At 28.3% G+C, this 23302-nt stretch overlaps 1 protein-coding gene across 1 annotated transcript in view; it reads right to left on the bottom strand.

The window, feature by feature from the left end:
* LOC123296692 (calpain-C) overlaps nt 1-21291 on the bottom strand; it is a 62792-nt gene extending 41501 nt beyond the window's left edge. The window contains exon 1 of the mRNA XM_044878280.1: nt 21133-21291. The gene's annotated coding sequence lies outside the window, so the exon portion shown is untranslated. The remainder of the gene's footprint in view (nt 1-21132) is intronic.
* Between the last annotated feature and the right edge of the window lie 2011 nt (nt 21292-23302).

Below are 23302 nucleotides of genomic sequence, written 5' to 3' on the forward strand. Positions count from 1 at the left end.
TACTAAGTTTAGTCCCAAGTTTGTAACGCTTAAAAGTATTGATGCTACGTACAAAATTTTGGTATAGGTGTTTATAAAATCACCTAATTAATCCATTTTCGGTTGTCTGTCCTGTCAACTCGATAACTCAAAAACGAAAAAATATATCAAGCTGAAATTTTTACAGCGTACTCAGGACATAAAAAGTGAGGTCAAGTTCGTAAATGAGCAACATAGGTCAATTGGATCAATGTATGTTTAATGTGATAGAGCAGGGCTTCTTAAACTTTTGTAATTCACGACCCCATTTATGATTGCGAGTTTCTTGACGACCCCATACAAATATAAAAGAAAAATAAATTAATATTTTTTGATGATTTATTTATTAGGTAACAATATACATATGAAAATATATAAGTTTAGAATTCGTTTTGAAACATACAAAAATCTAAAATAAAAATTGCACAAAAAATTATAAAATTGTATTTATTATAGTTTCAAAAATAAAAGTGGATTCTGACCGTCTTAATTCTCTCGAATATATTCAAGTAGTTGCGTGGTAAGTATTAAATTAAAGTATAAGTTAAAAATTTAATGAGATGGATGTGCCTGTTTTTTATTGCATAACAAATCAAATCTTGGTGGAATGTTTGAAACTGCTGGACGTAAGACCTCTTCAACGAAATTTTGTTGATAATTATTTCTCGGGATTATTTCGGCTTTTAGAGATTGACAAAAATAAATTTATATTTTTTATTAATTCCAATAACATTTCATAATTCATAGTAAATGTTATTCAAGTTATTATAATACCCTTAATAGAAATGCAGGTACAAACAATCTTTCCGAACTAGAAGATTTTATGATATATTTATCTACGATAATTGTTATTTTATCTTTATAACAATAATTTTACAAGTTAAAAAACATTTTCTGTTAAATTGTATTTTTACCTCTCGCGACCCCAGAATTTTGTGATAGAGTAATCAACACTGAACACTGTTAATGCATGGTATTTCAACAATTAACTCAGTTTATTTTGATGGTTTGGTTAATTTTTTTTATTCACGTATTACCATTTCTCGCCCAAAATCTTGTTTTGACCACCAATCTAAGAAGAACACTTTCCATCCAGCCTTTTGGAAGATACGAGATAACGAAGAAATTTACAAACAAATTTGCATTTATATATGAGTGTACATATAAGATATGCGCGAAAAACATAACCCTTCCTTGGTAGTCGAGTAAAAAATCAGTTTAGAGTATCTATGTTCATTAAAAACAACCTTAGCGTATGATTATATATTTATAGTAACACAATCAACCATAAATAAGAGCATTTATTTCAAAACATAAAACTGGTTCGCCACATTTTGTTGTTTCTACCTATATCTTATTATTGTCGTCAATATATACGGAGTGAACATTAATTGTAAGTTTAAAAGCCTCCGAATATCTCGGGCAACAAAAAAATAACTGCTTAAAATTTATCGTTTGTAATAGAGTTATTTTTAAAAGGTAAATACTTGTTTGATTTTAATAATTGAATTTTATAGCTACTTTTAGTTTTTACTGCATCAATTAATTGTAATATTAGTTTAGAAAAGACATACTTCTGATTTAGAAGTCAACCCAATATGTGCGTACATTACGATTGTTTTGGGGTTTTTATTATGACATAACATAAAAATTTCATTGTACTTACTTTAAATTATCTTTGTTATCTTTAACTTCTGATAACTATCACAACTAATTTTTTATTTTCTATATATTCTTGCATTTTTCTTTTATATTTTTGCTTTTTCTCAAAGTTCATTTCAAGCGGAATCGATTGAAAAAGTTATAATCTTGCATTTTTCTTTTATATTTTTGAATTTTCTGAAAGTTCATTTCATGCGGAATCGATTGAAAAAGTTTTAGTTTCCTAGGCAGCCTAGATGAAAATAGTCGGTTTTTGGTTTTACCTCCCAACCAAACAAATCAGAAGAATAACGTGCGATAAGGAACATAGTTCCAAAAAAAATCATTTAAACGCAGCGTAAATCGGGCTATTACTGTATTTATGTTTTTCGATTTTCGATTCGACTTCATAATATACTTTTCGGTTCCTTACGATATTCAAGTTTCACAATTTTATGTCAACCTGTAGTTTATAATAAGCAACCATAGTGTTTATTATAAATAGCTGGCGGCATCCCCGTGGTTCAGTGGGTGTTCTGCTTGGGCGAACAAGGTTTTCTTCTGTTAGGTATACTAGAAATTGACGCGATCACTTTTGATTATTTTAAATACAAACAACACAATGCGATGGTGTTTTAATAGCAACGGTACACAACACATTAGTTGAAATATTTGTGATTTTTTTTTAAAAGAATTTTATAATTACTTTGTTGTTACGATTTCATAATTATTGTTTGTCTTTAAAGTTTGTTTTAACACTTTATTGACTTTATATCTCTGCAATAGTTTAGTTAGATTAGTTAGATTTTTATGCCGGTATTCTACTAATAGTACAGTAAAAGATGTTTCAAAAATTTGCTACTAAGGAAAATGAAAGAAATCGCTTGCATTCTGCTGAAAACCTCATGGAATGCGTTTCTTAGGTGTCGAATATCATAAGTAAGGCATGAGTTAGTGGTACAAATGTTTCTATTTGTTAATAAAAAATTAATTTTTGCTTAGGCAAAAAAGTTTGTAACGCCTAAAAATATTGATGCCACGAACAAAAGTTTGGTATAGGTGTACCTAAAATCACCGAATTAGTCAATTCCCGGTTGTCCGTCTATCCGTCTGTACGTCTGTCTGACAACCAGTGATGGATTACCGCCTAGACCCGTGAGGCCCGGGCCTAGGGCGGCTCAATTTGGGGGGGGCGGCAAATTTTTCAGAATGTCAAAATTTTAAATCTGATATAATGTAACGACAATACATTTTAAGGATCTATTCGAATTTTTTTTATATAAATTTACAAATAAATTTCTATGAAATAGAATGGAATTTATTTTCTGATTAACTTTTTTATTTGTGAGTGCAATACTGATAAAAAATGTTTTATAACAGAAATAATTGAATATTGATAAGCTTTTTTTGAAGAATTTTCAAAGCTCTGTTGATTTTTTGTATCTTTAGTAAAATTAATCTTACATGTAAGCCGCTTCTAGAATTGCACAATGTTTTCTTATTTTATTTTCAATGATTCTGGTGTTTCATATATGAATTGATATAAGTATTATAAACGGATAAATAATATAAACGGATTCAAAAAAATAAAATTTCATCTTTTAAAAAGGGCGGCTAATCAGACAGGGCCTAGGGCGGCAAAATACTTAATCCGCCACTGCTGACAACGCGATAACTCAAAAATGAAAAAAGATATCAAAAATAAAAATCAAGATCGAGTTCGTAAATTAGCAACATAGGCCAAATGGGTCTTGGGTCTGTAAGATCCTCCTTGTAAACCTTTAGAGATAGAAAGAAAGCTTAAATGTAACAAATGTTCCTTAAAAAAATTAAACAACTTTTGTTTGAAGCATTTTTTCGTTAACGTCACTGTTTATCTGTGAGAAAGCAAATTATGGACAAAACTTTGGTGTCCATTTTCTCCAAAACTATAAATGATAGAGAGTTGAAAATTTGCAGGTAGCTGCAACTAATGGTCGTGTGAAACATTCTCGCAAAAAGTTAGATGAAAGACCGCCATAATTGTATTGGTTTTTTAAAATCTTCTAATTTATAAAAAAAGTAATGCAAGCACTGATTTTCAACACTTTCTATACAAGGTATTTGAAAAATTTACCCAGTCAATTGTTTGTTTTCACTTGTTTAGCTTAATTTGTAGTGATATTTGTAGATATTTTGATTGCGCAAATCCAATTCAATTTTGGTGTTTCTTTTAAACAAACATCAGAAGAGGAAATAAAGTAAATAATAAAATATTTTGCCACTCCTTCCGATGACTACAAAAAAATTTATAGTTTTTTAATTTTATTTTCTTATATTAGTATTTTTTTTAAATCATTATATTTAATAGAAAACTTTCGAATCGCCATTGCATGTCTGTCTTATTTTAAATTTTGATTTGTTACCATTGACATTGTAAATTAAAATTAAGCCCCAATTAATTTCTTTTAAATAAAATTTCCATTTGATATAAATGATTAAAATTATTTTAATAACTTTCTACTTTAATAAGGAAAATCCAAAAATTTTAATTAAATTTAACAAAGGTCGTAACTTTTTAGACCTTTAAACAACCGTGCACGCCTTAAAATTAATATCATCTGATTTTTAATAAAAGTCTGATTAAAATTTCTTTACTTCAACATTTAAACCATTCAATTGCGTCTTATTATCTTTTGAGAAAAAATTTTTTTTAATTTGCATATTAAATTTTAACTAAATAATTTTTTTTTTTTGGTATTTAAATGATTCATATAAATTTTATTTAAAAAAAATCAATTTGTTTTTTTAATAAATGATTGAAAGTTATAAGGTCAACAGTAATTACAGTTTTTAATATATTAGGTATATCAATATTTAACTTTCTTAAAAATTTTAATAAATGAGTTATTACTAGTTCTGTTTCATTTGCTTTTTTTTTAATTCTAAAATTATTGGATATAAAGTACTTCAAAGTTTTTATTCGTTTTTATTTACTCTGCATACTAGTAGATAATATTGATCAAACGGCGCTACAGCCCTGTGTGGGCCTTGGCCTCCTCAACAATCGATCTCCATTGCGTCCTATCTTTTGACTTAAACCCCATCCTACGACATTCATGATTTTGTGATCATCCGTGACATCGTCCATCCATCTGAGTTTGGATCTCCCTACTCGTCTCGTGTTGTACATTTTAGCATTGAATACTTTTTTTTGGCATCCGGGAGTCGTCCATGCGTTGAATGTGTCCAAACCACTGTAATCTTTGTGACTTGATGAAACAAACAATGTCTTGTTTTTGTAATGTCGTCAATTTTTGAGATGTATTGGATTCTTCATTCGTCCCCTACTTTGACGCCTCCATATATCTTTCTGATGACCTTTCTTTTGAAACTTCTTAATCTTTCTTTATCAACCTCTGTCAGCGTTCATGTTATCCGCCCCAAAAAATTATAGGACTATAACGTGATAGTCTTTGTTTTAAAAAGGAGAAATTGCCCAGCAAAGCGGGTAGGTATCTGCTCGTAATTTATAAATAATAATAATAATTAAAACATGTAACTTCCTTATTCTTTTTTATAAAATTTTATTCTGTTAACGTCGGTTAGCAGTTATTTATTATAACATTATTTAAAGATCTTGTAGGTTAAAGTTGAATTACCGTCAAAGGTCAAGATTGAATATTCCCATTTTAAAAGACAGGATTGACCACTAAAATTTCGAAAATACTGAACTTTCATCAAAAACAAAATTTAATACAATACATTCACTAATAGTGAATCACTAACCAAAGTAGCACGCATAACGCAGTTTTGATTTTCTAATTTCTATAATTTTTGCCGATTAAGTATATGATTGCCAAAATTATCATGTAAGAATCTATTATACTTGGTATACATCTTCATTAATACTCGCCAAAGTAGTACTAAACAGTAAAAACACACTTATTATCATTATAGGTAGATAAATAAGATTTTATTGGACGCCTTGAGGTAAACTTTTATTTGTCTGGTCGTCTAAAATAATAGTTAAATTATGTTTGAAAAAAAAACATTTAGTAAAACCTTATATTAGTAACCTCATGGTTTAATTATGTTTTGCTACTGTATGTGAATTACAAACTTTTTTAGATGCATACCGTAAAGTTATAATTGCATGTTTAAATAACTATTGTTTTGAACCAGGCCTGGATTTATATATTGGGCGATATGGGCCATGACCTTAGGCGGCTAATTGATCGAAAGGTCAAAATATTTTTCTATATTCTCAACCAAACGTATAAAATCACTTTGAAGTTATAAAGCAAAACCTTAAACCCAGCGTTAAACGGTGGCGTATTTGTGTATAAGTGGGGTTACTTTTCTATATGTGATAGTTTTTACTCATGCTCAGATGAGTAAGATCAGGTCATCATTGGTCACATTACCTTAAAGAACTTGTCGTTCCTCTCTGTGCAAGTAGTATAAAAAGATCTAAAGATACCGTGATAGTTTTCTACTTGTGCAAAACCAGAAAATCTGATGAAAAACATTTTTAACTAACAAATTTTATCTCCCTTTAAAAGTCTGCTTAATTTCGTAGATAAAACACTTGCAATATTTATAACTACTGCTTTTCAAATAAAGAGCATTTTTTCTAATCCTTTCTTTTATCTCATACTAGCGACCCACCTTGGCTTCGCACGAGTACAATGCTGATACTAAGTTTGTCTTAATATACAAAAATATTTTCTCTACGATATTATGCATGTATTATACATTTAAACCTTCCTCTTGAATCACTCTATCTATATAGAAAAAACCGCATCGAAATCCGTTGCGTAGTTTTAAAGATCTAAGCATACATAGCGACAGGCAGCGGACAGCAACTTTGTTTTATACAATGTAGAAATTATCAATTCGACGCTGTTTAAAATATTTCATGTTAAGTCAAAATACGTCAAACTTAAACCATTCTAAATTACTATAACATTACATGTGATTCACATATAATGTTATTGTTATTACACTTAGAATGGTACAACACGTGCATTTTTTTGTGACACAGAGTGTATGTATGGAAAACACGGTATCTTTGGTTATAGCGTAATTTATATCTTTAATGTCAATTACTTTTGGAGAACAGAAGTTACATTAATCCATGTTTTGTAACATTGTAAATAATATAATATCTTAATCCAAATATGGTGGCTGCGTTCTTATATGTTTTATCATCTTATTAATTCGTAACAATGTTACGATACCCACATAAGTGAATTTCTTTCTCAACAAAAACAAACAAGCAAGAAAAAAACCAAAATTTTTTTAAAAGTTGGTATTAACAAATGAATACAAGTTTTATGGTCATGCTTATATGAGTTTACGTACTATAAACGGCGACAAATTCAATGACCCTGCATGGTCAGCGTACACTTGCCTCGCCTCCAACACACATCACAGTAATAACGTGGGTCCGTGAATACTATATAAGTACTAAAAGAGAAGATACCTCTATTAGCTGCTTGTAAGATAAAATAATACCACAACACATCGCGAAATTATAATATTTATCGTGTTAATAATAATATTTAATATTTTTTTTATAAAAAGCAGCTGCATTTATATCAAGAGATAAAAATCTCAATAGTACATAGAATTGATTTTCTTCTTTGTTCCAATAGTAAGTACCATATAAACCGAAAATAGGGAATATTCATGAAATTTAAATTTGGTTCAAATATTTTTTTCCGTAACTTTATTGGCTGAGCATTTGAACTAAACCATTATTTTAGTAATTAATATCTTTTTAATTACTTAAAATTAATTGATAAAAGTACAAATTTAGTGAGAGAAATTCAAATTTCTAAAACGAAAATCCAAATTTTAAAACGAGCGTCACGTCATAGTATGTAGCTTGTCAGACTTATGGACATACTGTATGGAATTAATTACTTATATTACATGGTATTACCATGGATATATACTATAGTTACTATATACGTGAGTATTACACTTGTAGTAAGCAGTATATTGAACTGTCAACAACTGACAGGTCACATATTAATACGTCATCAACAGAGAGTGCCAAAACGACTGCGTTTAAACATCTCAAAGTTATTCTCTATTTTAAATATTTTTTTACACTTAATTACAGCATTTTTAAACAGTATTTATTCAGGTGTAAACAATGAATTAAAAATATTAAAAAAATAGATGAATATTCCTTATTACGAGCAGAAATTTTTTAGTCTTTTTTTCGCAGTTTTACCTGGAACGCTTTTATTACACCACTTCCTATCGCTTCCACCATAATGTGAAAGGAAAATTTCCAATTTCACAACTACCATTACTCGTGAATAGGTACCGCTCTTATTGATACGAGGTATATCTCTTATTGATACGAGGTTAAAGACTATCTACCACCATATTGGCAATTAGAGGTAGGACGTAATTTTTGTATATTTATTGACCATTCAATATAGCACGGAATTAATAATAAAAAATTGATAATCATAAAAACTAGTTTTGCTGCCTTTTGTATGTGCTGTAATAATCTATATATATAAAAGAAAGTCGTGTTAGTTACTCCACTTATAACTGAAGAACGGCTGAACCGATTTAGCTGACAATTGGCAGGGAGGTAGTTTAGAGCCAGGAGAAGGACATAGGATACTTTTTTTTTTTAGAACATTAATGTTTTTCCCATGGTCAATTATACGTGGCATGTTCACGGGTCGGAAGACCATCTGCGTTGTTTGTTTTGGCGCCTGATAATAAAACAAAAAATGTCGTGTATCACAAGGTACTTAATTGAAGAGCAACCTATGTACTAAAATACAGAAATAATTATGAATGATTAATGTAGGTATTTAATTTTTTTTTGTATTTTTTCCAATTTAAAAAAAAAAAAAAAAAAACTACTTATTTATTGCCATTAAGGCGGAACAAAGTTCGCCGGGTCAGCTAGTTGTTTATAAAAAAAATACCATATACACCTTTGGCTGCACACAAGAGCCCTATGATTATTATAATTCACTATAGATAGGCTACTTAATTTCTTCCAATTTCGCAAACAATTAGGGTGTAGGCTGTTTTAGCCTTCAAAGTTAACAGATATATATAAATAAAGTAACAAAATTAACATTACATACACTTATATGTTACTGAAAAAATTTATAGTCGATATAAACATTTGAAACAAGGAAGTTAATTTTAACATATACAAATTTTAAAAAAATAAGCCCACATAGGTACGCCTGTGTATCTTATCACACAGGCGTTAACTTTTGTTTAAAATTTCATTAAAAAAATTCTTTTTTTAGTTTTTTTTTAATCCGTGGGTTTTATGCACATAAACATCTAAAGTTATAATAGCGCGTTCGTTCACCATAACTTACAAATGTCACAAATGATTGAAATTGATCAGTTTTTGATTAACAAATCATATATATATATATATATATAGGAAATCACCAATATCTTTAAATTACTTATATTACTGCTTCAATATCCAATAACAGCAAGTCTCACAAATTTAAATAAATAATTATGATAATTTACATTTGAAAAATAATATTTGTGCAATTTGATTTCTTATTTTCACATTTTTTAATGCATTAAGTTTAATTAATTAATAAGTGTTTTTCAATAATTTTAAATTAGTCATAACAGCGTCCTTTGTCGCCAAAATTTTTCTCCGGAAGCGCTGCCATCGATTTTATTGTCCCTACCATAACTACGTACACAACGAATACGTTGAACAGGTGTAAATTTTTTCACAAACTCGTGAGGTCATGAAACCTATGACTAATCTGCCTCCGTAAAAAAGAGATATTGAACATTGGAAAACACTATTTGTTTATTAATTCTAAGCAATCTTAAATGATTTTATTGATTTATGAAAAATATACAAACTGATCTTGATATTTATTGCAAGTAAATTGTTTCATTTTTAACCCCCGGTCAATTTGTGGGAGCGCAGATCATTATAATTTTGATTTAACGAGATAATCCCTTTTATTGTTTTGTTCCAAACTCATAATATTTAATTACTATTGCTAAATTAAATGAACCTTATTTAGGCTGATATTAGAATTTTTCATATTTATGAGCCTTCCGGTATACAGAAAGTATAAAAAAAAACTATGGTCAATTTACTACTGTACTACGCATTTATAGTTACTCATTAAGCATTGCATTATTTTTATTAAAGAGAAAAAAATTATATAAATTGTCGGCAAGTATTTATTTACAATTAATTATTAGGCATGGTGAATTTTTTACATAATTACACCATTTTTTTTGTTATTATATATATATATGTATATGTATGTGTAGAAACTATGCAAGACATTATTATTTCTTTAAAAGAATAAATTTATTACGGTTAATTTTGCAATTTCTTCAGTTCAATGAATTTAATTTGTTGCTATTAAAACGGTGATATCCACTTTGATTTTTTTTATTAACAAATAATAATTAATAAAGTTTGTGACTTTTATTATAAATAAAATTATAAATTTTGTGATGTTAACGCCACAAATACTCTATATACAGGGTAAAGACCATGAATGAGAAACTTTTAATTTGTGTAAAAATATTTAGTAGATTTGTATTTTTAGTTTCAGTCAAATTATGAAACAATTTTAAAAAATTTAATCGGTTGAACTTTTTACATAATTATGGGACGAATATCTGTCTTTTTGTAGTCACTATATTGACTTTTATAATTTAATATTGACTTTTTTTAGTCACTTCCACCAGAATTATATATATTATCATCGACTTTGATAAGTGTAAAGTTCAATTCAATCCGACATTTAGAAGCGCCTGAAAATCACGTTCAAAGATTCTGTTACATAGATACATGCCAAGCTGATAAAAAATGTTAATAAAAAAACAGGTTATTGGGTGACGATGTGGGTTCTTATTAAAAACGCTACATAGAGTATCTCTTATCTGGAAATTCCAATATTTACGGTCACTCAAATAAGTAGATAAAACCTACTTCATGGGCTTACTAAACCATATCACATCATATTCAGATAACCAGATTCGCTATATGCAATAAATTATCAAAAATTCAAACATACCTAACAACAAAATTCCCTATGTTATTTATCAACATAAAAAACGCCTTAAAACCAGAATAACCACTGTTTTTAATTTTTTTATTTTCAAATATCGGATACCTTTATAATTGAATCAGCTTAAAAGTTTAAAAATCTATAATCGTTTAACGGGCCGGGAGGGTAGTGATTTCGGGAAAATATGCGTACTTTATGATTTATTATAACGCGTGCATTATCAACATTGTCAATTTATAGTAGAACAAATACTTCGACATACCTACTCAGCTGTAGTCTGCATACACAGAAGTCAAATCAAAGCATTGTATTATATATCTATATAATAAATTTTACTTTCCTATATATTTACAAGATGTCTCAAAATTATGTGAAAAAAATTAATAAAAAATACAAACTACTGTGTCAACAGCTTTAAATTATATAATAGAGTTGGTTATTTAAGCCGTTCATGAGTTGAAATGTCGCAAAGTATTGTCTTTTCAATTTCTCAATAAATTTTATTATACAAAGTTTACCTCTAATTTTGTTTGCTTTATTTTAATTTAAAGTTGTGAACCTTTAAAAAAAACTTCCAAGTCCCTTGGACACAATGAGCACAGTTTTGAACTTATGACGGCCGGACTACTAATACATGATTATTCTAGATATAAAAACTGAATGAATTTTTGAACACACTATATCTACTAAAAAATATTATATTTATATGAAAAGGAAATATTGCGATCGTGCAAGAAATAGATTACGAAATTTTTTTTTTAATTTACAAGGTAAATGCAAAAAGTAAAATGATTGACATAACGAATAAGTGGGAGACTTGCATGTTCCCAAAAATTATTTATTGGTATAATTTGTAATACAGAATAAAATAATATTATGAAATGTGAAAACAAGATTATTAAAATCGATTGAAAAATTAAAATATTTTATTTCAGTTCTTTGTTTTAAGATTATTGAGTGATAATCTGGAAATCTAGAAAAGTAGGTTTAGAAAAGTACGTTTTTCCGACTACTACCATTATTTTAAACCATTTTAACCCTCAACTCCCTCAATTATAGACAAAACATTTAAAAAAAAAAAGAAGAAAATAGCCTATTAGTAGCATGAATACTAAAAAGTAAGAAATTATTATTATTGTTAGCATTTACTTATTAGTTCGTATGCTAATAATAAGGCGTTTTTTCTTAGTTCTTTAACCTATATTTTAATCTATTTAACCTATATATTTTAAATTTAAGACTAAAAACCACCGTTCATGCTAACCACATGTACATAGTATATTTTCCCATCACTTCCGCCATTCAAATTTCTATTTCGTATCGTTAATTCTAGTTCCATTTTTCATTACTTCTATTCCTCCATATTTTTGCAACATAATGTGCTTAATTTAAAAATATTGTTAGCTAGGTCCCATAAAAAATAATATTCTATTTTCAAATTGCGATGTTTTGTCCTGTACCCGGCTTCATTATATAGATTATGTTCAACTTCAGTTAGTGTAGTCAACCGCAGTTAGTGTTCTACTTCAAAAAGGCAAAACCGACAGTAATAAATTGGTCTAAATGTTTATAATAATTTCACATTAATAATTATTATTCGTTTAGGATTATTTGCAAGTTTGTTTATCAATTTAAGAATAATCTGTAAACTTTTACAAATTACAAGTGAAACAAAACTATAAAATGCACGCAAATCTACTAACACACCGTGCCAACTTGTACCACTATATTATTTTCATTCACTGTTTTTAGATAGTGAGCCCACAATAAAGAAACTCCGATTTTTTTTTTTTTTTTTGGTTTCAGACTCGCACCTCGAAACATATCTAAGAACATTCTCCATTAAATTACCTTTTTCCTTAGAGCCTTCTTAAAACTGAAACGACTTTGAGGATCATCGCCTAGTTTTTAGTTGTTCCGGGTAAACTCGCACTTGTAACATTCACTAAGATGTGTAACATTCACTAGTATTACTAAGACGTTCTTAGTAACACTAAGAACACTCTATATTAAATTTTCTTTCAAACAAAGCAAAAAAAAATCCAAAATCGGTTCATCCGTTAAGGCGCTATGATGCCACAGACCGACAGATAGTCAAACTTTTTTGGTTCGGTGGTTAGAATTTGTTTTTCAAAAATCTCTATGGTGGAAAAGAGTAGAGGAGAACAATGGATTTTTAATCTTTTTCTGTGTATTTTTCTGCAAGACAGGAAGGTGCCTGTGCACCCCCTTTCACCCACCTTCCGGCGCGCATGGCAACTCGCACAACGAAAATACTCAAAATTTCCTATAATACCTATAGAGTGCTTGTATAATCCCTAATAAAGTGCGGATATTATATACAACTATCGCCACTATTTAAACAGTTATGCAGTTAAACAAATTGCAATCAAATTCGATATTAATATAAATCAATAATGTTTAATGTAATATTATATTAAGTTCCTGTTCTCCACATGTAACTGATTAATAAATACATGATATTTCAATATAAATTAATAAAATAGGCAATAATGCATAAAACTGGAATTACCTGATCAAGAACCATACGTAAGTTAGGTATATCTTTCTATTTTCTATATACTGAGGAGGTGTCTTTATAGTAAAAGCATTTCATGAAACAGATTGTTGGATTATAGAAAAATTTGCAGAAAATTTTATTTAGTTCGCATCATATGTTTAACATGTACTCATAAAATATGGCCATTAATCATCAGTTGAAAAGCATGACATAGCTACACAAAATTATGGCTTTTTTATATAAATATAATATCGACAAAAAGTAAGTAGGTATTCATTAATTTTAAGCTGGCGGGGGGAAATAAATTGCCGACTATAGATTGAAAATAGGACAGCCCTCTCAATATCGTCCTTGCTCAATGTCTTTGGATCATCCAAGGACTATGCCTAGACAAATTTTTGGTTTGTTACAAGTCAAAAAAATGTACACTTTTTGTATACCTGTATTGATTACACAAGATTTATATTACGATGACTTTCGAAAATGTATAATGACATGAAAAGAGTTCATTACCAGTAAGAAAAATATAGGTATAAAAAACTTTTAACAAAAAGAAAACCGACTTCAAAAGAAAAACTTTTCCAAAATAAATTAATATGCACTAAAAAGTAAAAAAATAATTTATAGTATAATGTAGTTAAAATAACAATAATTTTAACTACATTATATTATAAATTATTTTTTTACTTTTTAGTGCATATTAATTTATTTTGGTAAAGTTTTTCCTTTGAAGTCGGTTTTCTTTTTGTTAAAAGTTTTTTTTATTTAGTGATTTTTAGTGAATCTGAAGTACACTAATTTGTCACTAAAAAAAGAATCATCGAAATCGGTTGGCGTGATATTGAGTTATTCGTCTTCTGGTAGTGCATACTTAATGCAAATTTAAGATTTTTATGGTTTTCTCATGGATGCCGTTTTCAGAACTAGACCAAAATGAAATGGGACCACACGGGAAGCACGAGCTTTCAAGTAGATAAAAAATCATCAAAATCGGTTCACCCAGTCGAAAGTTCTGAGGTAACAAACATTAAAAAAAAAATACAGTCGAATTGATAACCTCCTCCGTTTTTGTTTGAAGTCGGTTAAAAATATAAATAAATATCGTAATAAGTACATAATAGAAAGACTAAAAAAAAAATGCAGCAAGCTTACTTAGGCAACTTTTTCATCATATTATAGAATTTTTCTACTATTTTAAACATTTGATTAACATTTTCTTGAACGATTTTTGTTTAGATTAATTAAGTAATGACCTTATGTAATTATTATTATTATATTTATTAAAAAATATATATAACAATAAATCAACCTATATAATTAAAATTTTGTTTTCTTATTGTTCTCAAACATTAAATAGAATTAAAAATATATGAAATGAATGAAAAAAAAAAGAAGAATTTAAAGTAAATACACATGCACCATATTTTTTTCATAATATATTATGAGAGAATGAAATATATTAGTTACGGTAATTATTTGAATTTAGAACAATTGCTTTATGTATATGGAGTATGTATTAGTGTGTACCGAGTGATTTATCAAACCTATTACACTGGACGACACTTAATTTCCGGCGTGGATTGTAAGTCAACAAGGAATATTATTGAAACGTTAAAAGGCCGAAATTTTGGATAGGCAATTCATGGTTTTTAAACCACGATAATGCACCATCCCATACTGCACTCATAATTCGTGATCATTTCGTCAAAAACTAAACCAATATCGTTCCGCAACCACCGTATTCACCTGATTTGGCGCCGTGCGACTTCTGGCTGTTCAGCAAGCTTAAAAGACCGCCCCGGGCTGAAGGCAATTCCGGAAAGTGACTACAACCAGTATTTCGGAGATTGGAAAATCCATTGGCATACGTGAGGGAAGGGATTACTTTGAATGGGGTGAAATTGATTTAGAAGAATAAATAAAGAATTTTCAAAATAAATACAATGTCACCTTATTTTTTTGGCACAGATTTGATGGCTCAACAGTAAAATTCTGGCCGAATATGAATTCGATTCCTGGTCAGATGTAAATATTTCTTCATATTGATGTCAGGCTTTACAAGTATATTAAAATGAAAGCTACCTCCGTTACATAAACGCTACTTAATAAGTAAGGAAGAATGGAGCATTTTCAATCATTTAAGGAAAATTAGAAATTGTACTTATGCTTATGCTATTAGAAATCAAATTATGATTAGATAACTCTTGAAATCGAAAATTTGCAGACGCGGGGTAAATCCACAAATTTGATGGGAGTAATGACCCAGACAGACTTTTATCAGGCAGTAACGCTGAACAATTTTATTCGATAATTTTTATTACATTTAGCTATCTATCTTTATAATATATCCAAAATATCGAAGTAATAATAAAACTTCTATGAAAATAGTGAATATTTGTGTTCGTGATTATCCCTTATTGATTCGAGTGAAAACTGCAATGTTCGCGATTACCTACCCCTAAAATATTTAAAAAAAAAAGAAAAAATCTATTTCAATTATAGGTACTATTTCTAATTTAACTGCCCCATTTTCTCAAGGAAAATGGTGCTAATTAAAAACTTACTAGAGGCTTGTAATTATTAATTAAAATAATATAGTAGTACCAATTAAATAATTTGTCTGATAATAGTAAGAATTCACTCAAAATCCTGTATTGTAAATTTATAGAAATAAAAATTTTGTATTCGTATTAAAAAAAAAATTGAATATAATTTTAAATATTACCTACCTGCAGGGTTTTACTCGAATACATTTTGGTATATAATATTTATTGGAGCATTTTTTATCTGCACAACGTAATTTCAGATACATTATGTAAAATTATGTCAACTATAAACCATTAACTATATTTTAAGGCTATTAAATTAACTATTCATTAACTGTAAGTGGATTTAATTTGATTAAAGTTCATATTTAATGACAAAATATTTTCATTTATTTAATTTTTTATTCACTGTCATTATTTGTAGTTTTAGTTCATTATCGAGATGTATTTAATACCTTGTACAAACGAAATTTTTCAGATAAAAATTCAGTTAAAAGTTTTTATCAATGAAAATTGTTTCGGAGGAAAAACTCATTTTATTAATGATATAAGCATGAAAAAAAATGCAATCGTCATGAATTTTTTAATTAAAATCAACTAAATAGTTTTAAAAGCATGTGTCAAAATAGCCAAACAATTATGATAGCTCTAATAGTGCTTTAAGAAAAAAAAAATTAAATTAAGATTTTACTAATACAAGATATAATTCAGACTATACAGACAAATTTTCCTGCATTATAAAATACAAGTTTTTTTTAATAGATTCAGTATCGCGTACTAAATGTAAATGCACAAAATCCTTCTAAAAAAAGAGGACGAAAGTGCCACCATTTTGAGAAAAACTATTTCGGCCCTTATCATCATGAACTTCAGGTCAAAAATAGTAATAACCTTTATTGTAGACAATTAAACCTATCTTTTTGTCAAATTTTTTATCGTAATAAAAATTTCCACCGTTAGACGCTGCTTTCGCAGCCAAGAAGGCAAATTTTAATTGCTAATTTTAAATATATTTATTGAATTTTCATCATTACACTATGCATACTTTTTTTTTATTAATCTTTCAACCGGTGATATCAGCACTAAACGCGTTATAACTTCATTAATTTTAGAAAAAAAAGTTTAAAGTAAAAGTTGTAGGAAATTAGTTGATTTTTATAACAAATAATAGAAAAGACTGTTTGTCCATTTAGACTTAGGTTGCGGGTTCGAATCCAGGCAGCGGAAGTGTGAACAATTTATAATTAATGGGAGTGCATAATTGATCACATTGTCGTCGCTTGGATAAGAACGAAGTAACCGACTCCACCCACATCAAAATGTAATTGTAAATATGTTTGTAATCAAATAAATAAAGATTAATAAATAATGATGTGGGTGGCCTCTGTTATAGGCGTATATGTCAGAGAAACGGAGGTTAAAACCCCATTATTATCAAATAATAGAAATATATCGGTCAAATAGTCAATAAGTACATCGACATAATCGTCATAAACGATTAGTGATACAAAAAAAAAATTCTTTCAAAAAAGAATTAACTATCTACAACAAAGATTATTACCATTTTTGGTTTAAAGTGCATGGTTACGGAGACATAGACCAAAACGGTTTTTCTTAAAATGGAGGCACTTCCGCCTACTTTTTTTTGTAAAAATTTTGTGCGTTTACATTCAGTACGTGATACTAAACGTATTTTAATAAAAAAATAACTCAATTTAATGCCTTATGGACAAAAGTAACGAGCTTCTATATTACCTGTATTTATACTCTTATTGAAGAGTAAAGTTAAAAAATCAAATCATAAGAGAAAATTTTCAAAACGTAAGTATTTTCCTCTAGCCTAAAAATAGTTTTTCGTGCTTTGCTGCAAGAATTGAAAAATTAACAAATTAACAAAAAAAAAAGGTGAGAAAAATTACCTTTATGTATTAGCATTAAGCAAACAAGACAAATACAATATTTTTCATACATTGGCGGCACTCTCATTTAATTGGTCAATGTATCTTTTTGGCCACATAAGTTTGGCAATAAAATTACAATATTATTTACTGAATTTACACTTAAATATTTACAAAACATAAATAAAATAAAAAAGTGATTTTTATAATACTTAATTGTTTAAACATTTAATAAAACCAACAGTTTTTTTATTACAGTACTGTATAAAAACCGATTTCGGCGAGTTATTAATTTTATTTTATTGTAATAAAAATCTAAACTGGATCCCACATGACTACCTTGTACGCTTATAAACTAATAAGAATAAATTCTGGAATAGTCTACATAGATATTTCTATTGAAATTTGAAAATTTACGATAGCATTATGCACAAGGAAGTAGATAAGCATAGGTGTTTAATGATACAAGGAGGGTGGTCGTTACTTCTGAGACACCCTGTATATAATAAAGAAGATAAGGGATAGTTTTATAAATTTGAAAAGCTGGTACGATTTCGTTTAAATGTTTTAATTTTTTATTTTTGTTTAAATTTTTTATTTCGTTTAAATGTTTTAATTTGTTACTACTGTTAGAAAAAAAGCAGTAAGTGCTGATTACATAATACGAGCAAAAGAAAGACAAGAAAAAATTTAAAAAAATAAATTAAAAATACCAAAAATGGATAATTTAAAATCTGACTTTGAAAAATTTGCTTATTTTCTATAAAAATCAAAACTTTATACAATCTAGAAATCTTTTTTGCACATATTTGTGTTTCTGGAGCGGTAAGGTCTTCATCTGCCTAGAAAATCAAAACACCTAAATCTACCACATTTTAAGTACAAACGTACATACGGAACGCAAAAACTAATTAAAATACACATCTAGGAAGCAATTTAAAGAATTACATGTTTGTCACTCTCGCTTCGACTCGGACGACAATGAACATGAGATCTGAAACATTCTTTACTTGGCAGAAAGGCAGAAAGCGGCAACTTGGTTTAGTACAGCGGGAAATGAATATTTACATTGGAAATAATTCCTTTACTTTATATACACAAGGAAGTAAAAATGAAATAAATAAAATAACACTAAAAACTATTGAACATTTATTTATTATTGTTAAAGTGTAACAAACATATTTTAGAAAGTTTTTAAAAAATTATAATTCTTTTTGAAAATTGTATGCGTATCGGATAAAATTATTATTAGGTACATATCTACACTACATAAGTAGAGTTAGTTAGTTATTGATTGATCATCACGTGAGATATGTACATAATTAGGGTACTATTTAAGTAATTAATATTCTTTAACATGAATATAGATATTTTCTTTCTAAGAAATTTTAAAAAGAAATTCATCAACAACGTAGATAAAATGTACATGGAGATGTGGACGGAAAAAGTTACTGACCAATTATACAAATTATAATTAATGATTAATCAACTCAGTACCGACTATATTCACTACTGACTGCTACTTATTGAGAATAATAATTTGTGCAAAAAAGCAAATATTGACCGAGCTTTGCTCAGTAATTTTTCAGTTAAAAAGACACAAATTTTATCACCGTTTAAAATGAAAATCGTTAATAAGAACCCGTTTAAAATGTCTCCACACAAATATCAATATGAATGTTCCGGTAATGTACTTCATTTCGTTAACTACGATATACACCAATAGATGTCAGAAAGAGTCATATTTTGCAGTTTATGGTTCAGTTTTTCCTGAAAACATGGATAAAACGACTTTTTTTTTTAAAATAAAACTACCTCGCTAGATCAACTATTCGCCCCAAAAAACCACTGTATACTCAATTTCATGAAAATCGTTGGAGCCATTTCCGAGGTTGTTGATATACAAGAATTGCTCGTTTAAAAATATCAGAGTTTTCGTCGTAAATTTCTTAGTTTTTTATAATCAATTTCTAAGACAAATAACCATCACTTAACTAATTGTTATGCCAAAACAAACTAATGTATTTCAAAATTTGTGCTTTATCTACATTGCCCCGACCAGAGCCAGATTTAGGATTCTGATGCCCTGTTTTGAAACAGGCCCCGAAACTTTTTAGGTATAAATAAGCTCAAGCTGGGTAACATGCATGATACTTTTTGAATGTTTTATTCGATAATTGCTCATTTAGTGTTGGTTAAGCGTTTTGATCATTTACAATCGATTTTGCCATTCTATGCGCAATTTCCTGTATGCAAAAGTCCTGATAATATTATTAAAATTCATACCACGAAGTGTGTCGCTTTTCAAACTAAGAAGTATCAGATTTGAGAAGAGTTTTTGATTAATTGATGTTCACAATTTATTTTTTTTAAATCTTCAGTTTCGATAAAAATCTCTCACTAATAGTGAGAGAGTGGGAGCGTAGTGAAATTTCTGCATTGCAGAAAGTAGATTGGACATTATTTTGCAAAATTAATCGATACAGAAAATTGTCGTTTGATTCATCCTTCTTTCCGTCGTACTGTTTCGCAAAATTGGCAAGATGACTTAATAATCCAATGACAAAGACCAAGCCATGGAATCTTTCATTTAAAAAATTTTGTTTCTGTCAGATTAAAAAGTGAATCGACAAAAAAAAATTCTAATTTTTTCTGAATTGGTGGAGACTCTTGACTGGTGGAGGCCCAGGGAAAGTATATGTCTAAATAGTTCATATTTAATATCTTAAATGATTGGTAAATATTTACTTTTTGAATATAAATGTATTGGTAGTTAAAAAAAAACGGTCTCTCTGATCAATCGGAATCGGTAATTTCGAAGAATCGGGATCGTGATATTAATCTCGGTAGAAAATATGTATTTTTCGTTCTGCATTTATGAATACACTTCTTGGAAATGTTAATTCTTGGTTAAAACAAATCTTGGTGAAAATTGAAGACAAACTTGTTAAGCCAGTTTTTAAATTAAAAACTCGGTTCAAAATATATTAAAATTTTTGAATATTATCAATAATTGCTTAACTTCCAATTTACAAAAAGTGATCGCAAATGTTAATATAAACAAATAACTTATTAAAAACCGTTCTGTTCCTTTTGAAGGTGCCATCAAAAAATAATAAATTATTTCCTTTTCTTTAAAAAAAAATTATTAATTGTAATATAGTATAATTTTGGTGGAGGCGCAAAGAAGCTTTAGTTTCGTTACTAGTGTATATGATAAATACACTGACATGCGCTCCCACCAAAATAAAGTTCTCGTTACGAATTCAAAAAAACTTAAACATACTTAATAGTTAGTTAAAAATAAGTAATTTGTAAGCTATGGTTGGGAAAACAAACTCAATTAACTTTCGAAAAATTCGCATTTAAGAAACAAAATATACTAAAAAATTGAAATATATTCGAAATAAAAACAAAATAAATTTAAATTAAAACTAGAAAAAATAAAAAAACAAAATAATTACCCTATTTGGAAAGAAAAAAAATGCAAATCCAATTAAACAAAAATCAAAACAATAGTTTTAAAAACTGTTTATATAAACAAAAAAAATAAAAAAACCACATACACACTTTTTAACAATGATATATATATGGTTACAAAATAAATAAATTAAAATTTCACAACAATCATCTTAAAAAAACAATAATTTAAACAAAAACAACACAAAAATTATAAATAAAAACACACACTACGTAACATAATAATTAAAATATTCGCAACAATTACAAATAAAGCAACAATATACGAAGACACAATATCACCAAAGACTGCTGTGAATGAACATATACACAGGTGAGAAAATATAAATGTCAATTTTAAAGTTTCAGGTGAATATTTTATTAAAACTGTGTGTCTAGTGCTCTGTGCGGTAAAGGTACAAAAAAAATTAATATACAAGTTTTAAGAAGGAACAATTTAAACACGTGTTGTTATTTGAAACGACATGACAGCACCAGATAACATACGAATACAATGATATGCAGAAGATTACGCTGGTGATGATGATATTAAAATATAAAGAATGAAGAAGTTGTTGTGGTTGGTTTTGGAAGAAGAAGAATCAAGAATCACAAAAATATTATATTATTTTTATATTTTTATTTAAATAAAATTATTAAAATTTTGTATTAATACAGGTTGTCAGTTGGTTGTTATTACACACACTGGTTAATAAGAATCAACTAAACCAGCGGAACATGCCTGAAGAACAACTAACCTGCTGGTTATTATATTTTATTCCATACTCTACTTGAGAAACTGGTACCGTTTCTGTTCATTTGAATTGATATTCATCGAAATACCTGTGTTTTATGTAAAATATTTATAGTACCTACCTATAATTCTGTTCTGTATTTTAAGATAAACATTTTATGACCTCAATTTATTTTAATTAATTACAAGTCTTGTTCTTTTTATTTGATAATACTTTAATTAGGTTCATTTTCGTAAGTTATAATGTTAAATGCCTCAGTTGCGCTAAAAAAACTGTTTACAAAAAATTAGAAGAACAAGATTAAAATCAATATATAGGCTTTAATATATATAATATGATATGATATATACTGCACACACTGACGTGCGCTCCCACCAATCTCTAAAACAATTAAGAAAAAGTTGGTTAAACTTTAAAGTTGATTAAAACAATACAGTATATACTTAAAAATGTAAAACTAGACTTGATACCGTGTCAAAATTTAAAAGTGAAATTAAAATTGATTAAAAAACAAACAAGTTATAAGCATTCAAAGATTGTTGCCCATCTTCTTTTAGCAAAACAAAGTTTTATATGTATCTCTATGGTATACTTCTAAAGATTTTCAAAAACCAACTTCATTTTTCTGCCCGTGCAATAGGCATGTTGACTAAATTTTGTCAACATTCAGCGCCAAAAAAAGATGGATAAAAGAGTATCAGATGGAAAAGTGGGGACCAGTTTAGACGAATAAAAGAGTACAGGTATCGACTTTAAGGGTGGTCTACCGTGAAGCAAGGTTCTACAGGGAGCCGCGCACGCCAGCTCAACTTAACCACTGAATTTTAATACCTATTTCTATCGATCTAAAGGAAAAATAAACTTAGCATATTAACTTTTACAAACTTTTCTCTCACAAGTCTAAATTTGCCTCGGTTCTCGTACTACCTTCAGTTATGAACCCTTAAAACAACACCCGCAACTTGCTAATAACTTCTGATAAAGTAAATTAGTGTATTCGTTATTGCATTATCCTATACAAATTGTGATGACTTGTGACAAATATGTATTTCCATTTTCTTTACACTAACCAATGTATTTCAAATCTTATGACTGAACTCATGAAATAATTACACCTTTATGAAAGACCTCACTATTTTACTATTTTCGCTACAATTCATGTATAAGTATTGATATTCCTGAGAAAAAACTACGTTTCCTCGGGGCTTTAGTCGGTTGCAATGGACAAAAGCCCTGAAGAAACGTAATTTTTTCTCAGGAATATCAATACTCATATATGATATGTTCGCTCTAAATTTTACATAAATTTTCTTTTTTGTTATTGGATACTATGTTCAGGTTAGTTAGTACAAATAGAAATAAATTCATTGAATCTCAGTCAATAAAAATGTCAGAAAAATGCCTGTAAGGGAAAATTGTA

Source organism: Chrysoperla carnea, chromosome 3, assembly GCF_905475395.1.
Source record: "Chrysoperla carnea chromosome 3, inChrCarn1.1, whole genome shotgun sequence".
Lineage (NCBI taxonomy): Eukaryota > Metazoa > Arthropoda > Insecta > Neuroptera > Chrysopidae > Chrysoperla > Chrysoperla carnea.